Source organism: Panicum hallii, chromosome 9, assembly GCF_002211085.1.
Source record: "Panicum hallii strain FIL2 chromosome 9, PHallii_v3.1, whole genome shotgun sequence".
Taxonomy (NCBI): domain Eukaryota; kingdom Viridiplantae; phylum Streptophyta; class Magnoliopsida; order Poales; family Poaceae; genus Panicum; species Panicum hallii.
In genome coordinates, this window is record NC_038050.1 from 32,404,093 (window position 1) to 32,415,573 (window position 11,481).

General features: G+C 49.4%; 1 pseudogene; it reads left to right on the forward strand.

The window, feature by feature from the left end:
- The first annotated feature begins 1,262 nt into the window (after window positions 1–1,262).
- LOC112877674 lies at window positions 1,263–2,921 on the forward strand (annotated as a pseudogene).
- Window positions 2,922–11,481: the final 8,560 nt, after the last annotated feature.

Below are 11,481 nucleotides of genomic sequence, written 5' to 3' on the forward strand. Positions count from 1 at the left end.
ACCCCCTCCAAAGTATAACTAAAACCTAAGCAATACAAATCACCATACAGGATGTACGGTATTACGCAACTTACGGTCCGAACGTGTCTAAACCTTGTGTTGCTTGCATCTTCGAGTTCCTGATCTTGGTGATACCCTGCCTACAAGTCTACTATCTTAGGGTATGTCTAGGTAGGCTTTCCGGTAAAACACCGACAATAGCAAAAACATCTAATTCTAAAACAAAAACTAGCTCCTTGCTGAATCCTTATGATGACGGGGATGAGGAGGACATAGAAGAAATAGACACAACACCAAGACATATGTCGTACTCTGACTGAGATGCCCGATGATGAGGCTCTGGAGCATGCATCTAATGATTTAAATGCGGCACCAATGAAGGAAAAGTCAAACTCAGCAAAAAAACATGGGAAAGATTTCTAGCCTTCCATAGAAGCCAAACACTCCATCTAAAATACTTCTTCGATGAAAGGGATATTTTGCAATAGCAGATCTCATGGATGATTGGCTTATCAACATAGGAGTTAAACAAAGAAGAAAAGCTTTAGTGGGGGTTGGCTGCTATATGTTTAGGGCCATATGTTATTATGTCGCAATGATGTTGCTTTCAATAATAAACCTATAACATCTTATGTGGAGACAATTTTCAGAGGCACATACTGGTTAAGATTCTGGAGATTGTTACAAGAGGAGACAGAGCGAGAGGATATCATGCAAGCATACCATGCTATGGAGGTGGTGGCCATGGAGTTATTTGCTAAGAATTGATGGTGGTTTCCCAGTAGGTTATGTGTTTGGTGTCATATGTAGTCTGCTATATTCTTTACCCCATCTGCACTTTATGCTCTTGGATAATGTAATAATGTGACGGTGGCTGTATGCATCACAATGCAAAAAAATTAGAGGCCGGAATCTTTTCCTTTGTCTAAAAATTTTTTTTGCCCTCCGGCCAATTGCACTTTGTTAAGTTGTCTTTTATCAATACTAGCCTCCTTGGTACACATATAAAACTAATCCCTTTGACATTTGGATGTCAAAGGGATTGAAAAATCATCAATCTAGCACGTGATGTTACTTAGAGCCTGTTTGGGAGCACTCATTCCACTAAATGAAGCTCTACCCCCCAAATCTTCAGGCCAAATATACTTCCCGCTCCATCAACTCCAGCTCCAAAATATTGCACATGCGCAGTTGCCTATATATATAAACCACCCCAGGCTCCATGCTGCAGCCGTGCTAGCTAAAACTGAAGCCCAAACAAACCGGGCCAATATCTTTTGATCTGTGTGTACAGCTCGGCCTTCCAATCTCCCATAGCCACAGTATAGTAGCAACTTGTTGGCGATGGGCAGCTTGCCACTCGACGCGTCGCTGCGGCCACTCGACCCCGTGTCCTTCGCCGGTGAGTCACGCGCCGTCGTGGACTTCCTTGCCGAGTACTACCGTGACGTCGACAAGTACCCGGTCCGGGCAGCTGACCTCGAGCCGGGCCTGCTACGCAAGCTACTCCCCGAGGTGGCGCCAGAGAACGGCGAGCCGATGGAGGATGTACTGGAGGATGTGCGGCGGGACATCCTGCCGGGGCTCACCCACTGGCAGAGCCCAGCTTCTTCGCCTACTTCCCCATGAACGCCAGCACTGCTGGGTTTGCCGGCGAAATGCTGTCCGTTGGCCTCAACGTTGTCCCATTCGTGTGGGCAGCGTCGCCGGCTGCCGCCGAGCTCGAGTGCGTCGTGGTGGACTGGATGGGTAAGCTGCTTGGTCTGCCGCAGTGCTTACTCTTCTCAGGTGGTGGCGGCGGCGTCCTGCAGGGAAGCACATGTGAGGCCGTGGTGTGCACGCTCGCCGCCGCGCGGGACTGTGCTCTGGCGAAGCTGGGGCACGAAAACATCATGAAGCTGGTGGTCTACGCCTCCGACCAGACGCACGTCACCTTCCAGAAGGGCGCGCGGCTCGTCGGCATCCCGCCGTCCAATTTCCGCGTCATCCAGACGTCGGCGGCGTCTGGGTACGGCCTGACCGCCCACGCCGTCCGCGCCGCGGTCGATCGCGACGTCGCAAGAGGCCTTGTGCCTTTGTACCTCTGCGCCACGGTGGGCACGACGGGGCTCGGCGCGGTCGACCCCGTGCGCGAACTCGGGGAGGAAGCACGGCGCCACGGCATGTGGCTGCACGTCGACGCCGCGTCCGCCAGCAGCGCGGCTATCTGCCCGGAATTCCATGGCTATCTTGAGGGTGCCGAGCTCGCCGATTCGGTGAGCACGAACCCGCACAAGTGGTTGCTCACCAACACGGACTGCTGCTGCTTGTGGGTCGCAAGCCCCCGTGCCCTAACCTCCGCGCTGTCTACCGACCCGGAGTACCTAAAGAATGTCGGCACAAATGGCACGGGGAAGCCTTCCGCCGTAGACTACAAGGACTGGCAGATCTCTCTTTCTCGCCGGTTCCGCGCCATCAAGCTCTTGGTGATGCTGCGGCGCTACGGTGCCGTCGGCCTGCGTGCGCACATTCATCGACACGTCACAGCAGCCAAATGGTTCGAGCGGACGGTGGCGGCAGATGAACGCTTCGAGGTCGTGGTGCCGAGAAAGTTCTCGCTGGTATGCTTCCGCCTCCGGGCGAGGTTCCCGGAGGATGACGCCGTGGACGACTTGAACCGGGAGCTCCTGGCGGCGGTGAATGAGAGCGGACAGGCGTTCATGACGCACTTCGTGGTGGACGGCAAGTTCGTGATACGGCTCGCGGTCGGCGGAGCCATGACAGAGATGAAGCACGTCGTGGACGTGTGGGAGCTGCTGCAGGGCAAGGCCGAGGAGGTTCTACGGCGTTAATAATTTTAGAGGGTTCTCATGGTACAGATGCGCGCAACAGCCAGATTGGCAGACATTATTCTCTTTACTCTCCTCGTTTTGGGCAGATATTCGACGTTTGTGCCCGTGTAAGTGATGTATGTCGGTAATTGTCACCACATAGTATCAATAAATTTTACGAGGGTTGTTTTCAAATGACCAAGAAGAGCCTCAAAGTTTATTTTGGACATTCTTTTGTTTTTATTAGAATTGATCTCATCCGACACGATCGAACGACCGTGTCCGACTACTTAATCACACTCTGATCGGGACGCTCAACCCAACACGGTTGGCAGGCCCTGTCATGCGGTGCTATAAAGAGGAAAGGGGTACATGGCCCAAGGTCAACCTGAAATGACAACCCTAGAGGACCCGATCTCCCCTACGTTGAAGTGACGGGAAGCCCGCCGCCACTGCACCGACCACCTCCACCGCCTTCTGGACCTCTACGTCGAATACGCTGCCAGCCTCAGCACCACACTGCCATCTCCTGCGACCTCAACTCAACTGCCGTCACCGCCATGCCCGACACCAACCCCAAACCTGACGGTCTCTCTCTCCCTCACTTCCCTCCTTCCTCTCGGTGTAACCCCAGATGTAAACCATGCCGTTGTTTATTCAAGTTCATGTTTTAACCCTCTGATCTGCTCCTAGATGATCCTAGATTTCTAACAATGGTATCACTAAGCCTCACCTAGTGAGCAGATTAAGATGGGGAAGAAACGGATAGAAAAAGAAGAAGAAAGAGAGGGGATTCGATCTCGAATCCAAGAAGCAACAGTTAAAACCTAACCCTAACCAAGAGACAACGCCGGCGGGACCTTCTTGTGGGTCTCACCGTCACCCCCCCAACCGGCTGTCGCCGCGATGCCGTGCAGGAAGACAAGATGAGACATTGCTCGCCGTCGCTTCGTCGGCATGAGGCTCGCACTCGCACACCACCATAAGGCCGCACAACGGTGGCACGCAAGCGCGCCTGCTAGGGGGCCTCGCGACAGCGCCACCACCGGCCGCGGTCGCTGCCGCGCCTACGAGAGGGAAGGTAAGGGGAGGAGGAGAAAATGAGAAGGGCGTGCTCGGCTCGCCGGTGGCCGGACCGACGACGCGCTCCCATGCGTCTCGCCAGTGGCACCAGCACCGCCGCGGGCCAGGAGAGTAGCACGGTGGGGTGACACCAGCGGCGGCAGGGCACCGTCCGGGCGAACCTAGGGTTTGGGTTTCAGAGGCCCGCAGCTAGCCTTAAGTACCACCGAAGACCATGCCAGGCCGTCCGATCACAGCCAACGGCTGAGATCAAGGCGGGCGAGGAGGTGCGCCACGGTGGGCCGATTCAGCAGCCCCGCCATCGATTGTTGGGCCTTAGCCCCATGACGAGATGAGCCAAGCTGGAAGCTGGCCGTTGGCCCAGAGCCAGTCGTGGCCAGCAAGCCGAGCCCTGCAGACCGAGCTGCAGGCGCGCGTGGGCCACACGCGCGTGATCAGAAGCAAGCCGGGCCGAGCTGCAGGGAGGCTGCTAGGTGGGCCGAGAAGAAAGAAGTGGGCCTTAGGCCGTTTTGCACTGTAGACTCTATGATTTTTTTATTTTTTTTCAGAAGCCATTTTTCTATAAGTTTAGTCTATTTTTTATCTCTATTCCATTTTGAACCAACGGAATAAATTGTTTAGAGAGTAGATAAGTATAAAGTGATGCTTAAGTGATGCTTCTGAATGAGATTTATTCTCAGAATATTTTTTCATGTTTCTGTTGCTATGATATTTATCTCCCAGTTAAATTGGAACCGACGGAAAAAAATTAATTGCAAGAGTAGATAATCATTTTTTAGTCAATTATGATATTGTTATTTTCCAACCAAGATTGGTGATAGCTATATTACAAGTTTTATTCATCAATTTTCCATGCATTAGTTCTATTTCTGCCCAACGATGATATAGAATTAATATAGAAGAAAAAGACGGGCAACCGTTGATTTAAACCAACGCTTGAGATTACTCGACTGCAAGCCAATGGGTTCCTCTGCTGGGTTACGTAAAGGAAAGGCTTTGGGAAAAAATGAATTAAGTAATTCTCACACTAGTTTTCACTATTGTTAGTTTATTAATTTTCTGATTAAATCGGAACCAACGGGAAGATTTTATCTAAAAATGAAGTATAAGTGAATGTTTTTTTATCGTTATGACTAAGTTTGTTGCAATGAGTTAGATGCATGTCTAATTTGATCAAGAATTAAACATGTGTGTTGTCCTGAGAGCTAATTCCTGCATTTTATCCTTTATAGGAAATTATCCCGCATGGCGGGAGAAATTTGGCATAGTACTTAAGCTATTGATATCCTGCATGGCAGGAGAAGTTTATGATGACTCATGTGCTATTTGTGTATCCTGCACAGCAAGAGAAGTTTGGGGTAGCTCTTATGCTATCCTTAAATCGACCGTACACTTCTATTGTGCGATGGTCATTAAGTTATCAAAGGGTTGAGGCCATATTAGGAGCAATCCCAAATAACACCATTGCCAAATCTTAAGAAGGTGGAGAGTCAGGTGACTGACTCTTCACATACGCATGCGGGCACTCAAATTGAGTAGCTCGCTGCGGAATAATCAAGTAATGGTGGAACATACATTTCTGAATGTATAATATGGCCACTAAGATGGAGTCATTAGACATGGATTAAAAGGAGAGGGAAAATTAAGGATTGAACAGTTGAATCTATCAACCGAGCTAAGCACATCAATAAGAAAATGAATTATTTGAATAATAATTCAAACCCTCCCTTGTAGTATCATATTGACATGGAATAAGTTTTAGGACAAAAGGAAGTTGTATACAAAACATCAGATAAGAAAAATATGCGAGCATAACTTGCAGAAGTATTGCTAATAAAGGACTTTGTTAAGTTCTTGAGGTGGAATGAGGAGAGAGTGTAAATGAAGTGAGTGATAAATATCTCCTCGTCCACGAGATTTCTGAACAATTTTCAAAATCATGGCAGTAAAGTTTATGCCATATTTCGAGGGGGACTATGGGACTGCATACATAACGTAGTACATGGGTTGTCATAACGTAGTGGGGTACAAATTCATGGCAAGTGTTGTATTATGTTTATTTATTTACTTCTCAAGATACCAGGAAGAAGTGGGATACTCACTTTCCGAGGCGACTTGAAAAAGTCGTATGACTGCAACCAGGAGGCCATCCAGTACGCTTCGACTACGCATGTGCCAGACGCTTTAGGAGAAGTACTAGCGGCCGCGCAACAACTCTCCCAAGCCGGGCTGGAAATCCCTACGAGGAAGGCCAGCAAGTCGAGCATCCAGTCGACCGGCGACGTGGCCCTCAAGACGATCCAGCTCTAGGAGGGCGACTCATCTAAGACAGCTGTCATCGGTGCAGGCTTAGATGAGAAATAGGAAATCGCGCTCGTCAGTTTTCTTCAGGCTAACCGAGACATATTCGCATGGAAACCAGCGGTTATGCCAGGAGTGCCTAGGGAACTGATTGAGCATAGTCTAAATGTACACGCACAGGCTGTGCCCAAAAAGTAACGCCTTCGCAGGTTTGCTCAAGACAAACGAGAGGCAATCAAAAGGGAAATAGCTAAACTCCTCATGGCTGGCTTCATTAAAGAAGTAATCCATTTAGAGTGGGTAGCTAATCCTGTCCTTGTAAAGAAAAAGAATAATGAATGGAGAATGTGCGTTGACCACACCGATCTCAATAAGCATTGCCCAAAGGATCACTTCAGGTTACCGCACATTGATCAAGTTGTCGACTCGACGGCGGGTTGTGTACTCCTCTGCTTCCTTAACTACTATTCGGGGTACCACCAGATGATGCTCAAGGAGGAAGATCAAATAAAGACCACGTTTATCACCCCGTTTGGGACATATGCCTACAAAACTATGTCTTTCGGGTTGAAAAACGCAGGAGCAACCTATCAACACGCAATCCAGAAGTGCTTCACTGATCAGCTGCATCGGAATGCTGAGGCCTACGTGGATGACATGGTCATCAAGACCAGGAATCCTGACAACCTGATTGCAGACTTGGAAGAGACGTTCAGCAGCTTACGCAAGTTTCGATGGAAGCTCAACACAACAAAGTGGGTTTTCGGAGTACCATCACGGAAATTGCTCGGGTTCATCGTCTGCAACCGGGGAATTGAAGCCAATCCTGTGAAGATTACAGCCATCACTGACATGGAGGCTCCGGCCATAATCAAAGATGTGCAGAAGCTAACAGGATGTATGGCAGTCCTGAACGGGTTCATCTCCCGACTCGGGGAGAGAGGACTACCCTTCTTCAAACTTCTGAAACGCCAAGACAAGCAGTTCCAGTGGATGGAGGAGGCCGAGCGGGCCCTGCAGGATCTGAAACAACAGCTACAGTCACCTCCGGTCCTTATAGCACCACTGCCGAGAGAAGATCTACTACTCTATATTGCGGAGACAACTCATGTCATCAGCAGTGACATTGTAGTCGAGCGCAGCAAGGAGGGCCTTGCGTTTGGAGTGTAGAGGCTCATGTACTTCTTCAGCGAGGTACTCTCCGAATCTAAGGTACGATACCCGGCAGTTCAGAAACTTCTATATGCAATACTGATCACATCAAGAAAGCTGCGCCATTACTTCGACGAGTACAAGATCACTGTGATTATGGATTTTCCATTGGCGGATATTCTACACAATTAGGATGCCACGGGACGTATATCAAAGTGGGTAGTGGAACTGGGGGCTCTGTCAATCGACTTCAAGCCACGCACTCCAATCAAGTCTCAAGCTCTAGTCAATTTTATGGCCGAGTGTAGAGAGAACCAAATTCCAACACCAGCCGACAAGCCAAAGCACTGGATCATATATTTTGATGGATCTCTTAAGCTCGATGGTGGAGGTGCTGGAGTCTTATTTATCTCTCCAAGAGGCGAACAACTAAAGTATGTCCTCTAGATCCTTTGGGAGGTATCCAATAACGAAGCCGGGTATGAAGCCTTGCTTCATGGGCTACGTTTGGCGATATCACTAGGTATCAAGCGACTACTTGTATACGGTGATTCATTTTTGGTCGTTCAGCAAGTCAACAAAGTGTGGGACTGCAACAAGGAGATAATGGATGCCTACATACAAGAAGTGTGCAAGCTGGAAAATAAATTTTCCGGACTGGAGGTTCATCATGTGATACAGGAACACAATGTTGGCGCAGATATACTATCCAAGCTAGGATCCACCCGTGCATAAGTTCCAGCGGGAGTTTTCGTTCAGTAGCTGAAGCAGCCATCCATCAAGTCCTCACCTCAGATAACCACTGATACCGGCCTTCAAAAGCCCTATCGGGAGGTTATAATGCTCGGAGAGGACTGGAGAGAAACTTATATCGACTTCATCTGGGACCAAAGACTACCGGCGGGGATGGACGCAACAAGCGCAGTGGCAGCTTGTGTCATGCGCAGAAGCAAAGGTCTTGTCCTAGTCGACAATAAACTCTATCGGCGTGGCGCCCGATCAGGTGTACTCATGAAATGCGTCACGGGAGAAGATGGCTATGACATACTGCGGGAGATACATGAGGACGTATGCGGCAACCACGCAGCTTCAAGAATGCTAGTGGCGAAAGCATACAGAGCTGGTTTCTGGTGGCCCATCGCAGTGTCCGATGCTGAGAACCTGGTGCGGAAATGCTAAAACTGCCAATTCTTTGGCAAGCAATCCCACGTCCCAGCCCACAATCTTATCACCATACCGCCATCATGGCCGTTTGCCTGTTGGACCCTTGATATGATTGGGCCATTCACAACGGTGCCAGGTGGTTTCACCCCCGTATTGGTAGCAATCGACAAGTTTACCAAGTGGATCGAGTACAAGACGATAACCAAGCTCACGCCAGACAGAGTCGTTGATTTCATCTCCGACATCCTGCATCGCTTCGGCTTCCCGAACACCATCATCACAGACCTGGGATCAAATTTCACAGCTAACCAGTTCTGGGAGTTTTGTGAAAGTGCGTGCATTGAAGTCAAATATGTCTCCGTTGCACATCCAAGGGTCAATGGTCAAGTCAAGAGGGCAAACGGCATATAATCGAGGGCCTCAAGAAAAGATTCTATGATAAAAACAGCAAGAAAGGCGGGAAGTGGATACACAAGTTGCCACATGTCGTCTAGGGGCTCAGGACTCAACCATCCAAAGCCATAGGACAAACACCGTTCTTTCTTGTCTACGGCTCTGAAGCAATCTTACCGGCTGACGTCATGTGGAAATCCCTAAGGCGACGCGGATGAAGCAAGGTAGCTAGAGCTTGACTCTGTCGAAGAGGCTCGCTGCACTGCTCTTGTTCAGTTAGCACAATACCTACAGGGGATCCGACGATATCACGACCGCAATGTTAGAGAACGGTCGTTCAGTATAGGCGATCTGGTCCTACGCCGCATCCAAGACGAGTCAGGGTTACACAAGCTCAATTTGAGGTGGGAAGGACCGTTCATCGTCAAGCAGATTACAAGACCGGGGTCTTATCGACTACAATATCCCGAGGGCCAAGACGTCCCAAATTCCTGAAACGTATAGCACCTACGCAAGTTTTACCCATAAGAAGACACGCAGTGATTGCTGTTCTTCGAGCGCCAAGGCAGTTTTCTTCTGATTCAATTTGGAGGCTATGTGCCACAGAATCCGGAATGTAAATTTTCTATCAAAATACGGAGGCTATAGCCACGTTAATATTTTATATAAATCAACTTCTTGCCATGAGCATGATAGCCGTTGCGATGATGATCGTGTTTTTCCAAGCAGGCTAGATCCGCTTGATCAGATTCTAACTTGTTGGACGGGCTCACATGAGGAGCTATATCGACTACTCTCAAGGTCGTTGCACCCGGGGTAGTGTCTACTACTTAGTCTATGAACATGGATGGCAATCCAGAAATCATAAGGCAATAATAAGTATAGACATTATTGACAGATATATTACAAGGAGAAGAGTACTTGTCTTTACAATATCTCAATCCTATATTACACTCTCAACTATTTTTTCAGCTATAGGCCGGACTTCTAGGAGGTACTCGCTGAACTGCTCTTAAGAGTAGTCCGCAGCCGCACCTTGTGCGAGTACCTCTAGTCGAGCCTTAGGCCAAAAGGACTTCACAAGGCCTAAGGCGTGGCTAACACATGTGGTGGGGGCTTCGGCGATGAAGCTGAGGACTTTCTGCGGAGCTCCGAGGAGTTGCTCCAGCAGGGATCGCCCGTCTGCTTCGCCGCCTTCCTGCGGATCCACCATATCAATGAGCTATTGGGCGGCCACCCTTAGGACCTCCAGCTCCTTTTGGCATTGTTCCTTCTCTTCGCCCAGCGTCTTGATCTGCTGAAGGCAGTCGATGAACTGTTGTTCAGTATTGGCGATCACCTTCTGCAGCTTCTCAACATCATTTGTACGGCAATACAGCATATTCTGCATGTCGGTAAGCAACTCTTCTTTATATATTAAGAGTTTCCTAAGCTCTGTGGTGAACACAGTTTTCAGAACTCAAGACAAACTGCTAAGAGAAAGAACTCAAGCGAGGAAAGGACTTCTCTTGGTGCGTCTTTTTCTGCTCCTTAAGCTGTTCTTGGAGCTCGAAGTTGGACTTCTCAAGATTGCGGAGATCGTTCTTGAGAAGCCATGTTTCTCATGTCCGCTCCTGCTTCAGCTTGTCGAGCTCTCTCTGAAGATATATGTTCTTTCGGTGTTCTTCTTACATGCATTGATCCTTCGCTTGGAGTTCCCGGAGGCCACTCTCGACTGCTTTCAGCTTCTCGGATTTTTCTTGAGAGCATTTGGCCACATCCTGCATAAGGGGGAAGACCGAGAAGACAAGCAACTCGACAAGGCATAATGGCAAAAGAGCAGTCATGCCTTACCAGGGTAAATTTGTACATTTCCTTGGAGATCTTCTGGAAATATCGCATGTTGTCGAACGTCAGGAGAGGATCATCCAATAGATCTTTGGTGATGATATTCTTGCATCCTCTCCCGGACACCAGCATATCTCCAGGGTTGCCAGAGGTACCCGTAGCCTTTTCAGTTGATGGCTGTGGGGCACCTGCAAGTCGAAAATGCGTTCAGTACACGAAGTCTGCGATCTAAGTAGTTAGCCACGGGGGGGGGTGTCAGACACTTACTTGTGTCATCCGTAGGAGCGGTGTTAGTGACCTTGACTTGTTCATCACCACCAGCGCTGGCTTCGAGTTGCTGGGGCTCGGGAGGTGGTGGGTCGGGCAGCATCACGTCTTCCTCGGGGGCTGGCGGCTCGGGGGCTGGAGTAGCCGAGATAGGCTCTGGCTCATTCAACCCCAAAGTAGATGCAGTCCTAACGAAGCAGAATCAGATATATCATCTGACAAGTCGAAAAGAACAGAAGATACATTATGAACAAGGAGATGCACTTACAGAGAAGATTTCTTCATGCCAGATTTCTTCAGTCTCAGTGCCTGTGGTTTTACAACCACGGTACTCGTTGCCGGTGGTGGGGTCACACAAGCCGGGGGCACGGGATGTCCCGGCGAGGTACCCGCCACGGCAACGGTTACAACCCCTGATGATGTAGTCGACGGGTCCGTCCCAGCAGTTTCTGCGGAACCACCTGCTGGAACATCGTCCCCAGCA